This window comes from Phyllobates terribilis, unplaced genomic scaffold, assembly GCF_046119375.1.
Source record: "Phyllobates terribilis strain yellow unplaced genomic scaffold, ASM4611937v1 Scaffold_7__3_contigs__length_470593459, whole genome shotgun sequence".
Classification (NCBI taxonomy): domain Eukaryota; kingdom Metazoa; phylum Chordata; class Amphibia; order Anura; family Dendrobatidae; genus Phyllobates; species Phyllobates terribilis.
Genome location: NW_027362767.1, coordinates 303661760 through 303687259, shown reverse-complemented (window position 1 = coordinate 303687259; position 25500 = coordinate 303661760).

The following is a 25500-nucleotide window of genomic DNA, read 5'->3' as shown; positions in this document are numbered from 1 at the left end:
GACAGCACTCAACACCAGCTGGTGTTACCACCTCCAAAGAAAATGATGACCTGCCAATCACGCTGGCTGTTGCGGGTAAAGAGGTGGCAGGTCTGCGCCCCAAAACAGGTGTGACTGCTGTCCCCCCAGTCACAGAGGATGAAGAGGCCGCGGATGCACAAGATATGGCAGACGGTGGTTGGCCCGGCCGGCTAGGCCGCATTGTAGCACACTGAGCTTCCCACTGCAACTTATGCTTCATGTCCATGTGCCTGTTCATGCATGAAGTACTCAAACTATGTATTTTTTGGCCTCTACTTAGCTTTTGCTGACAAATGTTACAGATAACACGAGTTGGGTCATCTTTATCGATCTGAAAAAATGCCCAGGCTATGCAAGGCTTAGCACCCATGCGACCTGAAGAGCCACCACGACTTGTGGTGAGAGGCAGAGTTGTGTTTGAGGATGCAGTTGTTGACGTGCTTCCAGTACTACGTCTCTGTCCAGGAAGGCGCAACCTGACCTCGTCGTCACTAGCATCTTCCTCCACCTCCTCTGCTGACCTCATCTCTTGGCTGACTGTGGGTTGACAGTAAGTGGGATCTCCAACCTCATCATCATCACCCTGTGCGTTATCACACCCGTCGTCCTCAGAGCCAACCTGTTCCTGCCCTGACAAAAAACTAAAGTTGTCGCTCCAATCAGGTATTTGAGTCTTATCATCGTCTTCCTCATTGTCTCCACCAACAGGAGTTACAGTTTGGGAATGAGGGTCTACATTATGGTCAGAACCTTCTGCGTCTGGTCCTGGATCCGACTCATAAAGATTCTGGGCATCAGTGCAGATCGTTTCCTCGTCTGGATTCACAGAAGCGCTGGAGTCGACCTCTGATTTCCAGGCTATAGTATGAGTAAACAGCTCTGCAGACTCAACCATCTGTTCTACCTCATACTCAGACGGGCAGCTGGAGATTTGGGAGCTGTGAGGAAGCAAGTGCGATTGGGGTGACACCTTTGAGGACTGGAGTATTTGTGATGTTGAAGTTAATGTGGAGGAGAGCCCACTTAAAGGAGCACTTGATATCCGTTGAAGCACCTGCTGTTTTTGTGCCTCATCTGGAATTTGTAGTGATTGGCGTGGCCGTAAGAAAGGGATCTTATCACATTGTCCGCTAAAAGAAGTAGACATTTTAGTTTGGCTGGAAGATGGTCTTTCTTCTGCAGATGTTACTGTTGCTTTAACACCTACCCCACGGACACAACCTTTTTTCCCCTTCCCAACACGCCTATTCCCCTTTCCACCAGCAGCAGGCCTTTTTCCACTCATTTTGGTGGTTAACTAATACACAACTCTGGAGTTGTTTGCACAAAAAAACAATGGATGAGAACCGAGCAGAGCTGAGTGGCCAAACTGTGGTATTAGGCCAAAACTATTGGCTGGGTTAGATGCAGAAAAAAATTATATTCAATTTGCAACCTGATGGAGGTCAGTATAGATGGACTAATAGAACAAGTCCCACACACAGCTAGAAGCCCAAATATTTTTTCAGAGGTAGATGCAGAAAAAATTTATATTCAGTTTGCAACCTGATGGAGGTCTGTATAGATGGATTAATAGAACAAGTCCCACACACAGCTAGAAGCCCAAATATTTTTTCAGAGGTAGATGCAGATAAAAATTATTTTTAATTTGCAACCTGATGGAGGTCAGTATAGATGGACTAATAGAGAAAGTCCCACACACTGCTAGAAGGCCAAATATTTTTTCAGAGCTAGATGCAGATAAAAATTATTTTTAATTTGCATCCTGATGGAGGTCAGTATAGATGGACTAATAGAGAAAGTCCCACACACTGCTAGAAGGCCAAATATTTTTTCAGAGCTAGATGCAGATAAAAATTATATTCAATTTGCAACCTGATGGAGGTCAGTATAGATGGACTAATAGAACAAGTCCCACGCACAGCTAGAAGCCCAAATATTTTTTCAGAGGTTCTGTAGATGCAGATAAAAATTATTTTTAATTTGCAACCTGATGGAGGTCAGTATAGATGGAGTAATAGAACAAGTCCCACACACAGCTAGAAGCCCAATATTTTTTCAGAGCTAGATGCAGAAAAAAATTATATTCAATTTGCAACCTGATGGAGGTCAGTGTAGATGGACTAATAGAATGATGCTATGCCCAAAAGATTTTACTTCACCAAGTGCAGTAAAAAAATTGGTATTCTATACACAGGTGGTATATCTTGCAACACAGATAGGCTACTCCACTGACTAACACTCTCTGCAATAGGCCAAAAAGGATTAGCTTTGCTAGATTCAGCCAAATGCTGTGAAAAAAACTTGCACAGCACTGGCACAGACCTGCCTGGCAAAAACTGATAGGAACTGATGTAACCTATTCCTGAAAAGGACTCCAGTTACAATTAGTCTTTACTCCCACAATTTATCTATTTAAGAGCACAGACCTGCCTGATAAAAGTCGTAGGAAATGCTGTAACCTAGTCCTTAAAAGGACTGCAATCACAACTATTCCCTACTCCCAAGCTATCTGTAGATTTGTGCGAAAATTGGCTTGAAATTAACAAGGTATAGCGCACACAGCAACAGCGGTGCCGTCTAACATGCAGCTGCAGCAGTGAGAAAATGGTGGCGACGGGGAAAATGGCTTGGTCTTATAGGGCAACGACATGTGACATACACTGCCAATGACACATGCCCTTGCTTGTGTGAAAAAAAGCACTTCGCTCCGTGTGTGCGCTGCTGATAGGCTGACAGATTGCACCTCCCCACTGTAAATGCGGGAAAGAGAAAAAAAAAATGGAGATCTTAATTGTTCCTGCAGAGATCCATCCCCTGCCCCTCCCCCCACCCCGCTGTACACTCAAACTGCGTATTAACATTAATTTTCATCATTACTGAGAAAAAATCCAGTTATGATTTTGGTGCACGAACAGTTATCGAACATAACCTCGAACAGCCGAATTTTTCTCAAATTGTTCGTGTTCGCCGAACGGCTCGAACACCGCCCAAAACAGCTCGAATTTGAGATTGGCGAACAGTTCGAGTAGAACAACGCTCATCTCTAATGATAAACTGTGCTATAAGCCAGCTACTATGTCAGTGGCGGTCAATTTCAGCTGTACACAGAGCTTATGCAGAGTAACTTGATACAGCAGGCTAGATCTGAGTTTGAAATATTTTGGAGCATATATTCTATGTCATACTGGGCTCATACATAGTAAAAAAAAAAATTTCTTCTGTTCCTAATGTGATACAGCAGGGGACATCTCAGTTTGAAATAGTTTGGATAACATTTCCTATGTTATACAGGCCTCATCCCCACAAAAAAAATAATTTCTTTGGTTCCTAACGTTATACAGCAGGGGACATCTCAGTTTCAAATTGTTCGTATCATATATTTTATGGTATACAGGCCTCATCCACAGTAAAAATATACTTTCTTCTGTTACTAACGTGATAAAACAGGGGACATCTCAGTTTGAAATTGTTTGGAGAATATCTCGTAGGTTTTATCAGCCTCATGCACACTAAAAATTGTATTTAGTCTGTTAGTAATTTTATACGGCAGGTCGTATCTTACGTTGTCATTTAGTGGCACTGAAATTCAGGTGTGTGCAGAGCTGTTGCAGAGGAAGAAAACAAATTTTTGTTTAGTTAATAGTGTGCTCCTGCCACAGTATCTGAGCAACATGAGTGGGAAAAAGAGAGGTCATGGTGGAAGGGTGAATAGGCTTGGTGTTCAAGGTATATGTGGGGTACGTGGTAATGTTAGTGAAAGCACTAGTGAACTAACACAAACAAGTGCTATCCAAAGACAACTGACAACTTCTGTTACTGGATGGCCTACTCCACACCCTTTGTTTGCCAGCCACACAGCGATATGCCTTGTTGATAAGGGCCAGAAAGAGCAGGTGCTCCAGTGGATGGCAAGCTCTGCTTCAAGTGCCCTCTCCTCTTCTTCCTCCACTTCAACATCACACGCAGTAAAGTCCACAGAGGTGGCACCCCAATTATCCTTGCTTCCCTCTGCATCACAACAGTCCAACTGCCCAACTGACTGTAGCGAACCACAGATGGGCGAGTCTGTAGAACTGTTCACCCATTCTATACCATGGGCATCAGAAGTGTACTCCAAACAGTCACAGAGTCAAGAGGAGGAAAGCATCTGCACCGAAACCCAAATTTTTTTTAGCTTGGATTCGGGACAGGACGAAATAGGGTCAGAGCAGGTTCCGGACCCTCGTCACCAGACTTTAATCACAGGGGAGGGAGGTGATCCCGATGAGACTCAGATACCTGAGGCTGATGCGGACCGTACTGTGCTGGCAGGGCAACAAGAGGAGAAGGGTCACGTGAGGGCGAGGAATGGGATAACACATTGGATGATGATGAGGTTGAAGATCCTACTTGGTGTGAACCCAGAGTCAGGCAGCCGAGTAGCTCATCTGAGGAGGTGGAGGAGGAAGACGAGGAGGTTACATTTCGTCGTACGGCACAGACACAGAGTGATGCAAGCACAAGGAGCACTGCATCCTTAGCCACAACCTGTGGCCAGCAGCGGTCACGGGACTGCAGCTCGCAGGGGCGGCAAGGGTGGCCTAGCATGGGCCTTTTTTGTCACTGAAAAGGATGAGCCAACTCACGCTATCTGCAAACTTTGCGATAAAAAACTCAGTAGAGGCAAAGACTGCAATAATTTGACTACTACATGCATGAACGTTCAGATGCTCAAACAACATTGTTTATGCTGGGAATCTCACCACGCTGAAATGCGGACCAGCGCACCTAAACAACCATCAGCTGCCCCATCAAATGCATCCACTGCTTCTTCCTCCTCCTCTTTTACCATGCCATGTATTGTCAAGCAGGTCTCCAATTGCAGAAACTCCGGTTCTTTACCCGCTCCAGTCAGGCTGAGTGACAGCCCGTGAGCTGTAATGGAAGCGGACATGCCTACTGTGTTTGTTTCACCGAGCACACCGCATGTTTCTCAATCTACTGTAACATCTGCGCCTGCACCTCACTCGCGATCCAGCAGTTTGTCTGGTTCACCATACTCCGCCCTCTGTCAGCACCATAGCCAGTCCTCGGCCCCGCAGTTGTGATCATGTAAAAGATTGTTTCATCCTACGCATGACAAAGCTAAGAGGTTGAACTCCACCATCTCCAATCTGTTGGCCACGGAAATGCTGCCTTTCTGCCTGGTAGATACAGATGGTTTCTGAAAGCTGATGGCCACATCGCAGTCCCCCAGTACCAGTTGCCCAGTCACCATAACTTCTGTAAGAAGCTGTCCCTGCACTACACCAGCTTGTCGCAGATAACTTCACCCATTCCTTGTCTAAATCTACGTCTGCCAGGGTGCATTTCACCACAGACACCTGGACGAGTAAGCATGACCAAGGGCGTTACATCTTGCTGACTGGGCACTGGGTGTCTCTGGTGGCTGTGGGGGCAGGCGGGAAAGGGGCTGCTCCACAAATCTTGAAATCTCCAAGGCTTGCAGAAGAAACCTCTGAATTTTCCACTTCCTAAACTGCTTCTGCATCCTCCCCTAGGGCCTCCACCTGCACACTCAACCTCTGCCTTGACGAAACACGCTTACCAAGGGTGCAGAGCGAATCCACACCACCTCTGTACTGCACAGTCAGGTCTCACCGCAATCAGGCAGTCTTAAAATTAATTTGCCTTGGAGATCGCAGTCATACAGTTGAAGAGTTGTGGGCCTCTCTCCAGGTTCAGTTTGAGCAATGGCTGTCTCCACTGAACCTAGAGCCAGGGAAGGCCATGTGCGATAACGGTACAAACCTGTTAGCGGCCCTAGGCCGAGTAAAGCTAACACACGTGCCATGCATGGCTCACATCCTCAACCTGGTGGTACAGCGATTTCTCTGCCACTATCCTGGCCTGGATGAGTTGCTTCACAAAATAAGGAAGCTGTGTGCTCACTTTCGCAGTTCGCACCCCTCATGTCATCGACTTGCATCGTTACAGAGATCTTTGTCCGTGCAAGTTAACAGGTTGATATGCGACGTGCCGACGCGGTGGAATTCCACTCTGCACATGTTGCAGTGAATGTGGCTGCAGCAACAAGCTCTGACGCAGTATATCATGTGGTATAGCCTGGGCCAACTCAGTATGGACGTGGGGATATCACGTTTACGGAGTGGGAACAGATAAAGGACCTCTGCACCCTTCTGAACATTTTTGAAATGGCTACTAAACTGGTTAGCACTGATGATGCCATCATCAGCATCACTATTCCGGTCATCTACATACTGGAGCAGATTTTTAATAACCTGTGGCAGGAGGTGGTGGTCCCAGAAGAAGAGTAGGATACGGAAGGGATGAGAATGTCTCAAAGTTCCAGACTCTCGTCACACAGGCAGATGCCAAGTGACAGTGGATTCCTGCGATCGAGGGGGTTTGGTGATACCAGGCAAACTGTTAGTGAAGGTGCAAGAGCCAAGGAAGTAATGGAGGAGGAAGAGGTGATGTGCGAGCAGCTGTCATCCCCTCTCAGTAGAACGTGATTGGCAGGAGGGGATGGAGGAAACAAGCATCAGTGTTACACAGCCCACAATACAGCCTGGCTTTGGACCTCCTGGAAGAGCCCAACATATGAGTGTCTTCTTGATGCACTATCTGCAACATGATCCCTGTATAGTTAGGATTTGAAATAATGCTAACTACTGGGTTGCCACTCTGTTAGATCCGCGTTTTAAGAGTCAATTTTCACAGATGCTTCCAGTCCTGGAAAGGGACCCGCTTATCTTGGAGTATCAAAACAAGCTTTTAAGCAACCTTAATAGAGCTTTTCCCCACGATAGCAGTAAGACACACAGTGTGCATCGCAGCTGTAGTCTTTCAACCTCCAGCACGTCAGTTCGTCAACGCCAAAACATTAGCAACAGCAGCAAAGTAGGTGGCAGAAGCAATTTCTGTAAGTCCTTTCGCACATTTTTTAGACCAACTTGTGCAACAGCACAACAGAGTAGAAGTCTGACACATGGTGAACGACTGGAGAGGATGGAGATGGAGTATCTAGAGCTTAATGTGAATACCATCAGGGAGGATTTGGACCCTTTTACATTCTGGTCTTCAAAAATGGATGAATAGTCTTAGCTTGCCTGTCACGCCTTGGAGGTTTTATTATGCCCGGCAGCAAACATTCTCTCAGAACGTGTCTTCAGCACTGCTGGTGGTGTTTTGACAGATAAGCGCAGCCAGCTGTCCCATGAAAATGTAAACCGCCTAACTTTCCTCAAGATGAACAAGTCATGGATCTCCATGGACTTTTGCACCCCAATGCTGCTGCTGCTGCTGTAGGATTTAGGCCCTAGTTTTGGGAGATGTGGAGAATCCTGATTGGGTTTCCATCCATTGGGTTGACGGTAGTGGGAGAGGTTTGGGTCTCCGTTAAGCTACTTGTAGTCTGATGAAATTGATGCCACTTCGGTGGCGTTGGGCCCTCATTTAGGGAAATGGAAACACTCCTGATTAGTAGTGATGAGCGAGCACTAAAATGCTCGGGTACTCGTTGCTCGGGTCAAGCACATTGGAATACTCGGGTGCTCGACCCGAGCAACGAGCCCAATGTAAGCCTATGGGAAACGCAAGCATTATTCAGGCGGCTCCCCCCCGGCGGTCTGCAGAGGGCCTAAAAATTGCCCAAATCGATGGGAACAGTGCTCAAATGACATGGGAACAGCATGGGGAAGACCCCCTGGACGCATCTCGGACTCCCAGATCACTGCTGTCAACAACGTTGTCAGAGTATTACGCCACTTTTACGAACTCACAATAAAACATACAAAAACGAAACCAAAATGGATTTTCCTGGGAAATATGTTAAGGAACATCCTTTCCAGGGTAATGACTTGTATATAAGGCAAAATAAATAACCAAAAACAAAAATACTACTGCACACCTTGGGCTATGTTCACACGTAGCATTTTTGATGCGTTTTTGCACTTTTGCATTGCTTTCAACCAAGACAAGTGCATTCAGTGGGAAATGTCATTTTAACATTTTTCAACCTTATCTGGCCATGTGGTGTGTGACACATCATCAGACACATGCATACAGTGCTGAAAATCCATGGGAACAGCATGGGGAAGACCTCTGGAAGCATCTCAGACTCCCAGGTCACTGCTTAAAAGGGTGCCCATCATAAGTTATCCTTGGCGCATGCGAAGATGCCTCCCGCCATGCACCTGTCATTGCAGACTTGCAACAATCACCATCCACGTCCTTGTCCCAGTGCAGCGTTCAGTTGTCCCTAGCCCATTCCTTGGAATGCAAGCGCAAGTATGCAGCCAGCCACCCACCCACCCACAGGTTGCAATACTATACTGCCAAATTTTTGACAGCTGCTTGCACTTGAAATGTGGCCTTTAGGCTCGTGGAGGCTTTTCATAACCTCATGCCGGTGGCGGCCGGGTGTCCATACTTGGTCCCCAGCCGCCACTGTTTCTCCCGGTGTTGTCTCCGCCTTCCACAAGCACGGGTCCTACAACATTACCCGTGCCCTCCCCAGTGCACTTACTGGGAAGGACCACCTAAAAACAAACATGTGGACTGGTGAATGTGGCCAGGGATGGTACGGAGCCAGTCCACAGCATGTTTTGCTGAGTTGTATTTCACCACAGCCATATTCTTTAGCTTGGTGAAAGGACTGGCATAGAGGGAAACCGTATCTACTCTGGGTGCCATTTCTCCCAGGAAGTCATTTAAAGCAGCTTTTGCCTTCTACAAGTGCAGGTCCCTGAACATTACTGCTGGTACTTTTCTGTTGGAATCTGCTTGCCTCCTACCAGCCTGGAATATTTCCAGTAATCTATGGTACGACGCCATGGTATTATCACTGCCCCCAGTACCAGTAGCAAAGCCTTCCTCTATTTCCTTCTCAGGAATTTGTTTTGGTAGACTGAGTGGCTGCCCAAATATATTAGTTTCTCACAAATTAGCTGAAGACAGAGTGGCAGTAGGTGCAAGTTAGCACTGAAGCCTTGCAGCGCTGGGATCCTGGGTTCAAATCCCAGCAAGGACAACATCTGCAAGGATTTTGTATGTTCTCCCCGTGTTTGTGTGGGTTTCCACCTCAGTAAAAAAGCAGCCATAGAGTGTCCGGGAACCTTCCCACACACTTTTCTTAGCCAGGACTGCTTCTCAGCAGGTTTGGACGGTCCCACCAGAGAATCCTCTGGTGTGCCCTGGCTTCTACATAAGGAGAGTTCATGATAGCTCTAACTTTGCAGCTGCTATGGGGCTCTTGAGTGGGGGAGAAAGGTGAGCCCTCAGAATCAAATCCTCTGGTGGACCCAATGTTTTTCAATCTGAAACAGCTTCTCAGTGGAAATTGTATTTCACCACAGCCATATTCTTTAGCTTGGTGAAAGGACTGGCATAGAGGGAAACCGTGTCTACTCCGGCTGTGATTTCTCCGTCACCAGGTTCTGCCCATTGTCACACACGACCATGCCTGGCTGTATGCTCAGCGGTGAGAGCCACAGATCAAGCTGCTGTGTTACAGCTTTCAACAACTCTGCAGTGCTGGGCGGTTTGTCACCTAAGCATTAAGCATGTTATCTTCAGCACAGCCTGTTGCCGCTTGGCCAAGGCAGTGCTGCAGTGCTTTCAGCTTGTGACTGATGTGGTCATTTTGGAGATGGAGGAGGAGGTGCAGGAGCTGAACAATGTGTTTACATTGAGGTTACATTGGCGACTCTGTTTTTATACTAAAGAAAGATCCTACTGGTCTTTTTTTTTGCGTTATTTTTTAAGGCAAATTCATTCACCGGGAAATGTCATTTTAACATTTTACAACCTTATCTGGCAATGTGGTGTGTGACACATCATCAGTCACATCCTGTTTCATTGATGATGGAGGGACTCTGAAAGTCACATAGAGCATGGCTACAGTAACGAGTACGACATGTTCCCATTAGAAAGAAGAGAGTCTGCTATACAGTTATAGGGTATGCAGTGAGTCCAACGGCTGACCAAATTTAGTAAAAACCCCACTAAGAATTTAAAGACACATAGCGCAGGGCCACAGTAATGACAAATTCCCATTAGAAAGGAGAAAGTCTGCTATACAGTTATAGGGTATGCAGTGAGTCTAGCGGCTGACCAAATTTAGGGAAAACCCCACTAACAATTTAAAGACACATAGAGCAGGGCCACAGTAACAAGTACGACATGTTCCCATTAGAAAGGAGAGGGTCTGCTATACAGTTATTGGGTATGCAGTGAGTCCAATGGCTGACCAAATTTAGGAAAAACCCACTAAGAAATTAAAGACATATAGAGCAGGGCCACAGTAACAAGTATGACATGTTCCCATTAGAAAAGAGAGGGTCTGCTATACAGTTATAGGTTGTGCAGTGAGTCCAATGGCTGACCAAATTTAGGAAAAACCCACTAAGAAATTAAAGACACATAGAGTGGGGCCACAGTAATGACAAATTCCCATTAGAAAGGATAGAGTCTGCTATACAGTTATAGCATATGCAGCGAGTCCAACGGCTGACCAAATTTAGGAAAAACCCCACTAAGAAATTAAAGACACATAGCGCAGGGCCACAGTAACGACAAATTCCCATTAGAAAGGAGAGAGTCTGCTATACAGTTATAGGGTATGCAGTGAGTGCACCGGCTGACCAAATTTAGGAAAATCCCCACTAAGAAATTAAAGACACATAGCGCAAAGCCACAGCAACAACAAATTACCATTAGAAAGGAGAGAGTCTGCTATACAGCTATTGGGTATGCAGTGAGTCCAACGGCTGACCAAATTTAGGAAAAACCCCACTAAGAAATTAAAGACACATAGAGCAGGGCCACAGTAACGACAAATTCCCATTAGAAAGGAGAGAGTCTGCTATACAGTTATAGAGTATGCAGTGAGTCTAACGGCTGACCAAATTTAGGAAAAACCCCACTAAGAATTTAAAGACACATAGAGCAGGGACACAGTAACAAGTGCGACATGTTCCCATTAGAAAGGAGAGGGTCTGCTATACTGTTATAGGGTATGCAGAGAGCCCAATGGCTGACCAAATTTAGGAAAAACCCCTGAAAGAAATTAAAGACACATAGAGCAGGGCCACAGTAACGACAAATTCCCATTAGAAAGGAGAGAGTCTCCCATAGTCTTGGCCTATGCAGTGAATGCAAGGGCTGCCAAAAATTTGAAGGCACTTCAATGCCCCTTGGAAGAGACGTGAATGAAGGCCTCATTGAAAAATGTTCCCATTAGAAAGGAGCGGGCCTCCGATACTTATAATGCCCATGCACTAAGTGTATGGGCTGACAAACATTTACCCCTGGGGGGTATACATGAACATACTGTATAAAAATTTTTTTTACGGGGATCATAAACACCCTTTAAAAAAATTATGTGGGTGTTGCATCACGGACCACGGTCACCGTGGTGATATGGTGGTGGAGGATGAGGAGAAGGAGGAGGACAAGAGCAAATAGCCAAAATCAGGAAGCGTATACCCATTTGTGGGTGTGAAAAGGTGCATGGGAATACACCTCCCTAGGAAAGACACTGGATTTGAGTTTATCTTACACTGCTATCACTCGGTGGTGTTGAGAAGTCTGGCCCAATCTACCCCTTGTTCATTTTTATAAGAGTCAGCCTTTCAGCCTTTTCAGTTGACAGGCGGATACGGTTATCAGTTATAATTCCACCAGCGGCACTAAAAACCTGCTCTGATAAAACGCTGGCGGCAGGGCAGGCCAGGACCTCCAAGGCATAGACAGCCAGTTCATTCCACGTATCCAGCTTGGATACCCAATAATTATAAGGCACAGCGGAATCACGGAGGACGTTGATACAGTCGGCAAGGTACTCCCTCAGCATCTTCCCAAACTTTGCACTCCTTGTGAGAGTTCCCCCGCTCCTCAGGACCTGTGTGATGGAGGGGCTGAGAAAACTCTCCCAGAATTTTGACAGTGTTCCCCTGCCTCTGCTGGATTGTGGTTGTGTCTCTCTCAGCTGTACTCCTTGGTTGTCCAACGAAGTGTGCCCTCTGCCACCAGCGTTTTCAGATGGGAATTTTTTTAATAGTTCCGCAACAAGGGCCTTCTGGTACAGCCCCATTTTTGTAGACCTGTCATCTCAGGAATAAGAGATATAAAGTTCTCCTTGTAGCGTGGGTCTAGAAGTGTCACCAACCAGTAACGACTGTCACCCAAAATTTTGGGAATGCGAGGGTCATGGGAAAGACAGCGTAACATAAACTCAGCCATTCGTGCCAGACTGCTAACAAGCAAGACTTCCGTGTCCTCACCAAGAGGATGACTGACCATGCTCTCATGCTCCTCCTCCTCTCTGTCCTCTGGCCATCCACGCTGAACAGATGGTATGACAGCTGTGCAGGTAGTACCGTCTATAGTGCAACTAACTCCTGTCCTTCCTCCTCCTCTTCCTCTTCCTCATTGTCACCCAATCCACATTGGGATGAGATGAGGCTTGGCTGTGTGTAATCACCCTGTATGGTTCCTTGCTCCATCTCATCGTGGTCTGCCTGTAATTCATCCACTTTGTCATCGCCGCTCACCATCTTGGTGGAGTCCTCAAAGTTTTGGAGGATGGTACATATGTCTGACATCTATGTCCACTCCTGAGGTCTTATGTGTGGAGTCTGAACTGAATACCGACGGCCTTGTTGAAGCTGTTATTCAACAACTGCCCTCTTCTGCTCACAAATCCTTCCCAACATCTGCAGTATAGAGTTCCAATGCGTGGGGACATCACACACCAGTCTGTGAGCCGGAAGCTGCAAATGCTGCTGAAACACGACAAGGGTGGCGGAATCTGTAGCTGACTTTCTAAAATGGACACACAGGCGGCGTACTTTAACAAGCAGATGCGGCAGCTCTGGGTAGGATTTGAGAAACTGCTGAACCACGAGGTTAAGCACATGGGCCAGGCATTGTACCTGTGTGAGCTCGACTCGCCTCAGAGCCACCACCAGGTTCCGACCATTGTCACACATGACCATGCCTGGCTGTAGGTTCAGCGGTGTGAGCCACAGAACTGCCTGCTCTTTCAGAGCTGTCCACAACTCTTCAGCATTGTGCAGTTTGTCACCTAAGCATGTTAGCTTCAGCACAGCCTGTTGCCGCTTGGCCGAGGCAGTGCTGCAGTGCTTCCAGCTTGTGAGTGATGTGGTCATTTCGGAGATGGAGGCTGAAGAGGAGGAGGAGGCTGAGGAGGATGAGGTGCAGGAGCTGTAGACCGTGGGGGTAACCCTGATTGACCTAGGGCCCGCAATCCTTGGCGTCGGGAGGACATGTTTCGTCTCAAGGTCCGACTGGGTCCCGGCTTCCATTATGTTAGTCCAGTGTGCCGTCAGCTAGATGCACCATCCCTACCCACAAGCACTTGTCCTCGTGTCCATGGTTAGGTGGACTTTCCCAGTAACTGGGTTGTTGAGGGCACGGCTAATTTTTTTGGACACGTGCTTGTGTAATGCGGGGACGGCACACCGGGAGAAATAGTGGCGGCTGGGGACCGAGAACCGAGGGACGGCCACCGCCATCAGGGTGCAGAATGCTTCTGTCTCCACGAGCCTTAAAGGCAACATTTTGAGCGCAAGCAGTCGTGAAAAGTGAGAATTTAGTAGTGTGGCCTGTGGGGCGTTGGCTGCATATTTGCGCTTGCGTTCCAAGGACTGGGGTATGGACAACTGAACGCTGCGCTGGGACAAGGACTTTGACGTGCTTCCTGATGCTGCTACTTGAGAGTGCGCAACGACAGGTGCAGGGCAGGAGGAATCTTCACATGCACCATGGACAGGTGATTGGCTTGCATGCACAACACCGGAAGAAGCAATGGTGCCACCTGTTCGTGGACCCTGGGGTTCGGCCCACAAAGTCGGGTGCTTTGCTGCCATGTGCCTGATCATGCTGTTGGTGGTCAGACTGGTCATTTTGCCTCCCCTGCTGATGCTGGCCTGGCTGGTGGTACAAATGGCCTTTTTGGGGTTATCAGCAGAGTCTTTAAAAAATAACCAGACTCAGGAAGACCTAACAGTTGTACTGGCAACTTCCTTCGAGTTGGTGTTACGGGGAACGGTTGACTGCCTTCTGTCTGCTGCCTCCACACTGCTTCTTTCTGCCTGTTTGGGTGCTCTGCCTCCCTCCCCCTGTGTGCTGCTGTCCTCGCCCTGCATGTCCTCCTGCCAGGTTGGGTCAGCTACTATATCATCCACCACCTCGTCTTCCACTTCCGCACCCTGGTGCCCCTCCTGACTTTCTGGCAATTGTGTCTCATCATCGTCCACCTCTTGTGACACTTTCCCACCGTCTCCTTTGTGTGACCGTGGCTGCTCAAATATTTGGGCATCGCAACACGCAATCGCCTCTTGCCCCACTTCAAGTGGATCTGGCGAGAGGCCCGAATCTATAAATGGAAAAGTGAACAGCTCTTCAGAGTGTCCAAGTGTGGGATCAGTTGTCTCTGGGCACTCGGCATGGTGGGAGGAAGGAGGATCAGGGTGAGGAATATGTGGTCCAGGCTCACGGCTATTAAGACTTGACTGTGTGGAAGACAGGGTGGTGGTGGTGGCTAAGTGACTGGAAGCATTTTCCAATATCCAACCAACAACCTTTTGACACTGCTCTGGGTTCAATAGTGGTGTGCTGCGGTCCCCTAGGAATTGGGACAGGAAGGTCAGGCGAGAAGATGTGGGTGTTTGTTGTGGCACAATTTCAGCTTGCCCATGGCCTTGTCCTCGGCCTCTACATGCACCATCACCATCACGTCCAGTTCCCCGTCCCTTGCCATGTGCCTTGCCCATTTTAAATGGAGGACAGTATCTTCCACGCTCACTACAAATGACTGAGTTTGGAGCGAACTTATATGTGATCTGTGCGACAGAGAAAACAGAATTTTAAATACCTGGCCTGTAGGTAAGTAGTTTGAACAGCAAACTGGTGTGAATAGCTTGACTGACACACTGAAAGAAATTTTTAATGGAGGCCAGAAATGGCAGTATTTTCTGACAACGTATATGGATTTGGCTGTAGTGGAAGAGGTTTTGGTCTCCTTTGCAATACTTATATTCTAGTGAAATTAAATGCCATTTTGTTGGTGTTAGGCCCTAAATTAGGGAAATGTGAACACCCTTGGTTAGGTCTCCATCTCCTGGGTTGGTCGTAGTGGAAGAGGTTTTAGTCTCCATCCATTTGTATAGTTATACTGTAGTGAAATTAATTATTTGGTGCAGATATTGTTCTCCACAAAAGGGTACACCAACATGATAAACTCAAAATTGGTTTTCAATAAACAACCATCAGCCGCCCCGTCAAATGCATCTGCTGTTTCCTCCTTCTCCTCTGTTACCGCGCCAGGTATTGTCATGCAGGTCTCCGAGATGTATACTCGCTCCAGTCAGGCTGAGTGAGAGTCCATCAGCTGTAACAGAAGCAGACATGCCTACTGTGTTTGTGTCACTGAGCACATCACATGTTTCTCAATCCACCGAAAAATCTCCGCTTGCACCTCACTCACGGTCTAGCAGTCTAGCAGTTTGTCCATTTCACCGTACTCCGCCCTCTCTCAGCACTGCAGCCAGCCCTCGGACCCGCAGTTGCGGTCACGTAAAAGATTGTTTACTCCTACACATGACAAAGCTAAAAGGTTGAATTCCACCAACTCCATTCTGTAGACCACGGAAAGGTAAGCCCAAATTTTCTGAAATGTGAACAGTCCTGATTGTGTCTCCATCTACTGGGCTGACTGTAGTGGAAGAGGTGTCGGTCCTAATTATACTATTTGTACTGTAGTGAAATTGATGCCACTTTGCTGGTGTCTGCCACTAATTTTTGGAAATGTGGAAAATCCTGATTGGGTCTCTATCTATTGGGTTTTGCTGTAGTGGAAGAGGTTTATGTCTCCATTAAACTACTTCTACTCTGGTGAAATCGATGCCACTTTGATAGTGTCTGCCACTAATTTTTATAAATGTGGAGTATCCTAATTGGGTCTCTATTGGGTTTGGCTGTAGTGGAAGAGTTGTCGATCACCATTATACTAGTTCTACTCTAGTGAAATTAATTCTTTTGCGCAGACATTTTTGTCACATGGGTACAGAAGATAGAATAGAAATTGGTTTTCTTAGTACCGGGGTAAATAAAGCAGGCTATATTTCATCTTTCAAGTTTCCGGTGCTTATATTGTTCTCCATACAGGGTTAGACATTAGTAATGAGAGAGCACTAAATGTGCTCAACTTAGTGGTTCAGCGATTTTTCAAAACCTACCTAGATCTGCCACAGCTGCTTGTGAAAGTACAATGCGTGTTTGTCCATTTGAGAAAGTCAGTTATAGCTTCTGCCACCCTGGCCGTGCTTCAGCAGCGTTTGCAGCTTCCAGGTCACCGACTGTTGTGCGATCTCACCACATATTGGAAATCAATGTTGCAGATGTTGGGAAGGATTTGTGAGCAGCAGAGGGCAATTGTTGAGTACCAGCTTCAACACGCCCATCGGCATTCAGGTCAGCCTCCGCACATAAGAGCTGATAAGTGGGCATGGATGTCTGTGCAATCCTCCAAAACTTTGAGGACTCCACCAAGATGTTGAGTGGCGATGACGCCATAACTAGCGTCACCATCCCCCTTCTCTGTCTACTGAAACGCTCGCTGCTCACAGTTAAAGAGGAGGCATTGCAAGCGGAGCAAGGAACTATGCAGCCCAGCCTCATCTCATCTCAGTGCGGATTGGGTGATAATGAGGAGGAGGAGGAAGAGAAGGAGGAGGAGAACATGGACAGTCATCCTCTTGGGAAGGACAGGGAAGTCTTGCCTGTCTTGGAAGTCTTGATACCCCTCTTTCAGTCTGTGGGAAAGCTGCATGAGTTTCACTTAATGACCTTCAGTGGCCTAAACCGTGGCGTTGCTTATGCACGTTATTTCTCAAAACGCATTGCAGATCAGGCCATTGTCCAGCTCTGTAGTGATTAAATTCAAGGTTTAAAGAAAGATCTTTGTCTGTGGCTAAGCACCAACATGAAATGTGAGCTGATGTTGGAAGGGCTGCGATTGCTTATGCAAGAAGATGCATTAGAGGACTTCCTGGAGAAATGACAGCTTGAGTAGATACAGTTTCCCAAGTCCTTTCACCGAACTAAAGAATATGGCTGTGGTGAAATACAACTCTCACTGACAAGCTGTGGACTGGCTCCGTACCGTCCCTGGCCACTTGTCCACGTGTTTGTGGTTAGGCGGTCCTTCCCAGTCAGTGCACTGGGGGGATGGCACTGGTAATGTTCTGGGACCCGTGCTTGTGAAAGGCGGTAGGGGGAGACGACTGGGTAGCCTAAATAATGATAAGGACGTCCATCGTATGCAAAAATCAAATAAGCTTTATTATTTAAAATATAGACATATTAATGTGGAATAAATTAACGGGTACTATAACAGGTAATCAATGTACATGTGTGCGTACACAGTATTTTCTTATACCAAACTAAGACATATAAGGTGCCAGTATATTACCTGTATGAAGATATGTACCCGGAAGAACCCTAGCCTGTGAGCTCAACCCCGACGTGCGTTTTGGCATGGGTCTTTGTCATCAGTAGTTTGGTATTAGACAATACTGTGTACGCACACACATGTACATTCATTACCTGTTATAGTACAGCCGTGATTGTGCCCGTGATTGTGATTTTCTGCATTTAATGCATATGTGTAAAAAACAGATACAGTCATCCTCCAGATATATTACATGGTGGCCATATGCATGCTCACTTAGTCCACCTGTGTGCTCCTTTCCATATGGCAATTACTGTTGATGTTTTTATTCCACATGAATCTGTCTATATTTTAAATAATAAAGCTTGTTTGATTTTTGTATACTATGGACTTTCTTATCATTATTTAGGCGACCCAGTCATCTCCGCCTATTGTCATGTAAAATGATTTGTCTTTCAGATAGTCCTAGATTTGACAGCCATTAATATTATGTACGTTACCATGTTTAGAGCTAATCCATATATATGGCTGATTTCTGTTAGCTATTTTTACATTGTGGAAGGCGGGTATGACACTGGGAGAAATAGTGGCGGCTGGGGACCAAGTATGGAGACCCGGCCACCGCCGCTCTGAGGTTGTGAAAAGCTTCCGCCTACATGAGCCTAAAAGGCAACATTTCAAGTGCAAGCAGCTGCCCAGAAATGTGGAAGTTTACTATTGTGGCCTGTGGGTGGGTGGGGGCTGACTGCATACTTGCGCTTACATTCCAAGTAAGAGAAAACTAAGAAGATGGATAGGCTCATCATCATCACAACCTGCATGGTTTGCGCTATGAACTCTCCTGATGGAGAAGCCAGGGCCCACTGGGGGATTCTCCGTTTCTCTGGTGGGCTTGTCCAACTCTTCCGAGAAGCAGCCCTGTCTAAGAAATATCTGTGGGAAGGTTCCCCGACACTTTGTGGCTTATTTTTCACTGTGGACTGACTTCGTACAGTCCTTGGCCACATTCACTTGTCCACGTGTTTGTGGTTAGGCAGTCCTTCCCAGTAAGTGCACTGGGGAGGGCACGGGTAATGTTCTGGGACACAGGCTCTTCTCCATCTACACCTTCGGCCTGGGACAGCTTATGGTCTCACCGATTTCAGTATCACCTCTATGCTGATAACACACAGATCTACCTCTCTGGACCTGATATCACCTTCTTACTAACCAGAATCCCACAATGTGTGTCCTGTATTTCATCTTTCTTCTCTGCTAGATTTGTAAAACTTAACATGGATAAAATGTAATGCATCGTCTTTCCACCATCTCATTCAGCCCCCCCCCCAACTGACCAACTGACTTATTCTTCAAAGTGAATGGCTGCCCACTCTCCCCAGTCCCGCAAGCTTGACTCTGATCTGTCCTTCAAACGTCAGATCCAAGCCCTTTCCACTTGCTGCTGACTCCAACTCCAAAGTATCTCAGGGATTCGCACATTCTTCAACCATGCATCTAGAAAAACACCAGTGCATGCCTGCCCTCATCATCTCCCGCCTCTTTTACTACAAGCTCTGTGGCCTCCCTTCTACCACTCTAACACCCCTCCAATCTATCCTAAAGTGTGCTGGCCTATTAATCTACCTGTCACCCCGCTATTCCGAAGCTTCTCCTCTCTGTCAATCCCTGCACGGGCTCCATGTTGCCCAGACACTCCAGTTGAATAGCCTAACTTTGGCATACCAAACCATTGAAAACCTGTTTCCTTCGTACATGTGTGACTTAGTCTCCCTGTACTAGTTACCTGTATGCAACCTCCTATCCTTCCAAGATCTCCTTCTCTACTTCCCACTTATCTCATCTTGTCACAATCGCATACAAGATTTGTCCGGTGCATCTCCACTACTATGTAACTCTGTACCCCAACACATCAGCCTGTCGCCTACCGTGGAAACCTTGAAAAGGAAGCTGAAGGCCCACTTCTTGTGACAAGCGTACAATCTGCGGAAACCCTCACTCCAGCATACTGCTGCACGACTAGCTGTACCCTGACCTACTGCATCCCCCCCCATCCCTTGCAGATTGTTTGTGTGCCCTCGCAGGTAGGGTTCTCTCTCCTCTTTTACCAGTCGGTGACCCCTTTTGACATGTAAAGTGCCACAGAATAAATGTGGCTGTCATAGTAATAATCTTTATAGTACTTGTACTCCGGGTCAAGTGATGGCACTTCCCTGGTGTCTACACCTAATCTGATGTGTTTTGACAGCTTCTGGGCCCATTTGTAGGTGTTGTATATGCATTTTTTTGGTCCGCCAATTGACTCCTATGGGATTCAGAAATGTTCGTTGAATATTCGACAAATAAATTCGGCGAATGTCTATTTGTTTGTCGAACTTTCCCAAACAGAAAACTGAAATGTTCACTCATCTCTAATCACTACTAGAGATGAGCGGTGTTCGACTAGAACTGTTCGCCAATCTCAAATTCGAGCTGTTTTGGGCGGTGTTCGAGTTGTTCGACGAACCCGAACGATTTGCAAAAAATTCGGCTGTTCGAGGTTATGTTCGATAACTGTTCGTGCACCAAAAGCGTGTCCTGCATGTCTGGCGCTATTTAGAGCACCAATCATGCAGGGATTGTCTGCCACTCACTGTAATGCCACAGCCATGGTGGTTGTGGCATTACAGTGATTGCCCAAATCGATGGGAACAGTGCCAACAGTGAAACATGAAAAGCCGGCAATTCAGCAGCGGCATACACCTGTACCCGACAATTTAGAACCGAAAGAATAGAGCTTCACACATAGATTAGATAGATATAAACATGTCAGCCACATATATACGAAGTACAGTGAAAGTGCTGCTTACTGTACTTGTCATTTAGCGTAAAGGATTTATCAAAAAAAATAATAGTGTTTTCATGCACCGTCTCTTTAAAAAAGCCGGCCGGCAATTCAGCAGCGGTACCCGACAATTTATAACAGACAGAATAGAGCTTCACACATAGATTAGATAGATAGAAACATGTCAGCCACATATATGCGAAGTACAGTGACAGTGTTGCTTACTGTACTTGTCATTTAGCGTAAAGGATTTATCAAAAAAAATAATAGTGTTTTCATGCACCGTCTCTTTAAAAAAGCCGGCCGGCAATTCAGCAGCGGTACCCGACAATTTATAACAGACAGAATAGAGCTTCACACATAGATTAGATAGATAGAAACATGTCAGTCACATATATATGAAGTACAGTGATAGTGTTGGTTACTGTACTTGTCATTTAGTATTATAATAAAGGATTTATTATTAAAAAAATTGGCGTGGGTTCCCCTTAATTTTAGGCTCTAGCGGAGGTTAAGCAGACGGCTGGGGCAGATGTTTGAAGCCTGGGAAGGGGGTAATACCCACGGAGCTTCCCAGGCTACTAATATCAGCCCCCAGCTGAATACATAGCCTTTACTAGCTATTAAAATGGGGGACCCCCCCAAAAAAATGATGTGGGGTCCCCCCTAATTTAATAGCTAGCAAAGGCTAGGCAGACAGCTGGGGGCTGATATTAATAGCCCAGGAAGGGAGCCATGAATATTGGCCCCCTCCCAGGCTAGAAACACCAGCCGTCAGCCGCCCCAGAAATGGCGCATCCATAGGATGCGCCAATTCTGGCACTTAGCCTCGCTCTTCCACGCTGCCCTGGTGCGGTGGCAGGGGGTAATAGGGTTGGGGTTGATGTCAGCTTATAATGCCAGCTGACATCAAGCCCAGGTTAGTAATGGAGAGGCGTCTATAAGACACCCCCATTACTAACCCCATAGTCAAAGTTAAAAAAAACACAAACACCCAGAATAAAGTCCTTTAATTGAAATAAAGACACAATCCTTTATTGTTCTAAATTAAACCATACTTACCGTCACGCCCATTCCAGCTGAAGCCAACGATCTCCTGCAATAAAAGAAAAATAACAAAGCAACCTCATCCTTACCTTTCCATGGTTCCCACGACAGCTTCAGCTCTGCTACATCGAGATGACAGGCTGGACCGCAGCAGAACGCTGCCATCCAGCCTCTCATCCCGCAGACACTGAGAAGCGCAGGCTTGCTTGCGCTGCTCAGCGCATCTCTGTGACGACATCCAGATGAGCCGAGTTCATGTCCAATGAACTCGGCTCACCTCATGCACGTCACTGACAGCGTGGGAAAATTCTCACGCTGAAGCGGTGAGTGCAGGAGAATTCTCCCACGCTGTCAGTGACGTGCATAAGGTGAGCTCATGTCCAATGAACTCAGCTCACCTCCTGCACGTCACTGACAGCGTGGGAGAATTCTCCTGCACTCAGCGCTTCAGCGTGAGAATTCTCCCACGCTGAAGCGCTGAGTGCAGGAGAATTTTCCCACGCTGTCAGTGACGTGCATAAGGTGAGCTCATGTCCAATGAACTCAGCTCACCTCCTGCACGTCACTGACAGCGTGGGAGAATTCTCCTGCACTCAGCGCTTCAGTGTGAGAATTCTCCCACGCTGAAGCGCTGAGTGCAGGAGAATTTTCCCACGCTGTCAGTGACGTGCATGAGGTGAGCCGAGTTCATTGGACATTAACTCGGCTCATCTGGATGCCCTCACAGAGAGACACTGTGGAGCGCAAGCAAGCCTGCGCTTCTCAGTGTCTGCGGGATGACAGGCTGGATGGCAGCGTTCTGCTGCGGTCCAGCCTGTCATCTCGATGTAGCAGAGCTGAAGCTGTCATGGGAACCATGGAAAGGTAAGGATGATGTTGCTTTATTATTTTTCTTTTATTTCAGGAGATCGTTGGCTTCAGCTGGAATGGGCGTGATGGTAAGTATGGTTTAATTTAGAACAATAAAGAATTGTGTGTTTATTTCAATTAAAGGACTTTTTTCTGGGTGTTGTGTTTTTTTTAAATACTTTACTAGAAATTCATGGTGGTCATGTCTAATATTGGCGTGAACCCATGAATTTCAGGCTTAGGGCCAGCTGATAATGCCAAGCTGGCCCTAACCCCTTTATTACCCAGTGAGCCACCGCATCAGGGCCCTGGATGAGTTGGGTACAGCGCCAGAAGATGGCGCTTCTATGAACGCGCCATTTTCCGGGGTGGCTGCGGACTGCAATTTGCAGCGGGGGTGGCCCAGAAAGCTTGGGCCTCCCTGCGCTGCGGATTCCAGCCCCCAGCTGCCTAGTTGTACCTGGCTGGACACAAAAACAGGGCGAAGCCCCACGTCAATTTTCTTTAAATTATTTCATGAACTAATTAAGAAAAAAAGGGCTTCCCTATATTGTTGTGTCCGGCCAGGTACAAATAGGCAGCTGGTGGTTGGGGGCAGCCCGTTCCTGCCTGCTGTACCTGGCTGGACACAAATATAGTGCGAAGCCCCACGTCAATTTTTTTTAAATTATTTCATGAATTTCCTGAAATAATTTAAAAAAATTGAAGTTGGGCTTCGCACTATATTTGTGTCCAGCCAGGTACAGCAGGCAGGAACGGGCTGCCCCCATCCACCAGCTGCCTATTTGTACCTGGCCGGACACAACAATATAGGGAAGCCCTTTTTTTCTTAATTATTTCATGAATTTCATGAAATAATTAAAAAAAATTGAAGTGGGGCTTCGCACTATATTTGTGTCCAGCCAGGTACAGCAGGCAGGAACGGGCTGCCCCCATCCACCAGCTGCCTATTTGTACCTGGCCGGACACAACAATATAGGGAAGCCCTTTTTTTCTTAATTATTTCATGAATTTCATGAAATAATTAAAAAAAATTGAAGTGGGGCTTCGCACTATATTTGTGTCCAGCCAGGTACAGCAGGCAGGAACGGGCTGCCCCCAACCACCAGCTGCCTATTTGTACCTGGCCGGACACAACAATATAGGGAAGCCCTTTTTTTCTTAATTATTTCATGAATTTCATGAAATAATTAAAAAAAATTGAAGTGGGGCTTCGCACTATATTTGTGTCCAGCCAGGTACAGCAGGCAGGAACGGGCTGCCCCCATCCACCAGCTGCCTATTTGTACCTGGCCGGACACAACAATATAGGGAAGCCCTTTTTTTCTTAATTATTTCATGAATTTCATGAAATAATTAAAAAAAATTGAAGTGGGGCTTCGCACTATATTTGTGTCCAGCCAGGTACAGCAGGCAGGAACGGGCTGCCCCCAACCACCAGCTGCCTATTTGTACCTGGCCGGACACAACAATATAGGGAAGGCCTTTTTTTCTTAATTATTTCATGAATTTCATGAAATAATTAAAAAAAAAGTACGTGGGGTTTCGCCCTATTTTTGTGTCCAGCCAGGTACAACTAGGCAGCTGGGGGCTGGAATCTGCAGCGCAGGGAGGCCCAAGCTTTCTGGGCCCCCCCCCGCTACAAATTGCAGTCCGCAGCCACCCCGGAAAATGGCGCGTTCATAGAAGCGCCATCTTCTGGCGCTGTACCCAACTCATCCAGGGCCCTGGTGCGGTGGCTCACTGGGTAATAAAGGGGTTAGGGCCAGCTTGGTATTATCAGCTGGCCCCAAGCCCAAAATTCATGGGGTCACGCCAGTATTAGACATGACCGCCATGAATTTCTAGTAAAGTATTTAAAAAAAACACAACACCCAGAATAAAGTCCTTTAATTGAAATAAAGACACAATTCTTTATTGTTCTAAATTAAACCATACTTACCATCACACCCATTCCAGCTGAAGCCAACGATCTCCTGCAATAAAAGAAAAATAATAAACCAACCTCATCCTTACCTTTCCATGGTTCCTACGACAGCTTCAGCTCTGCTACATCGAGATGACTGGCTGGACCGCAGCAGAACGCTGCCATCCAGTCTGTCATCCCGCAGACACTGAGAAGCGCAGGCATGCTTGCGCTCCTCACTGTCTCGCTGTGACGGCATCCAGATGAGCCGAGGTCATGTCCAATGAACTCGGCTCACCTCATGCACGTCACTGACAGCGTGGGAAAATTCTCACGCTGAAGTGCTGAGTGCAGGAGAATTCTCCCACGCTGTCAGTGATGTGCATGAGGTGAGCTCATGTCCAATGAACTCAGCTCACCTCCTGCACGTCACTGACAGCGTGGGAAAATTCTCCTGCAATCAGCGCTTCAGCGTGAGAATTTTCCCACGCTGTCAGTGACGTGCATGAGGTGAGCCGAGTTCATTGGACATGAACTCGGCTCATCTGGATGTCGTCACAGAGAGACGCTGAGCAGCGCAAGCAAGCCTGCGCTTCTCAGTGTCTGCGGGATGACAGGCTGGATGGCAGCGTTCTGCTGCGGTCCAGCCTGTCATCTCGATGTAGCAGAGCTGAAGCTGTCGTGGAAACCATGGAAAGGTAAGGATGAGGTTGCTTTATTATTTTTCTTTTATTGCAGGAGATCGTTGGCTTCAGCTGGAATGGGCGTGATGGTAAGTATGGTTTAATTTAGAACAATAAAGGATTGTGTCTTTATTTCAATTAAAGGACTTTATTCTGGGTGTTTGTGTTTTTTTTAACTTTGACTATGGGGTTAGTAATGGGGGTGTCTTATAGACGCCTCTCCATTACTAACCTGGGCTTGATGTCAGCTGGCATTATAAGCTGACATCAACCCCAACCCTATTACCCCCTGCCACCGCACCAGGGCAGCGTGGAAGAGCGAGGCTAAGTGCCAGAATTGGCGCATCCTATGAATGTGCCATTTCTGGGGCGGCTGACGGCTGGTGTTTCTAGCCTGGGAGGGGGCCAATATTCATGGCTCCCTTCCTGGGCTATTAATATCAGCCCCCAGCTGTCTGCCTAGCCTTTGCTAGCTATTAAATTAGGGGGGAACCCCACGTCATTTTTTTTGGGGGGTCCCCCATTTTAATAGCTAGTAAAGGCTATGTATTCAGCTGGGGGCTGATATTAGTAGCCTGGGAAGCTCCGTAGGTATTACCCCCTTCCCAGGCTTCAAACATCTGCCCCAGCCGTCTGCTTAACCTCCGCTAGAGCCTAAAATTAAGGGGAACCCCACGCCAATTTTTTTAAT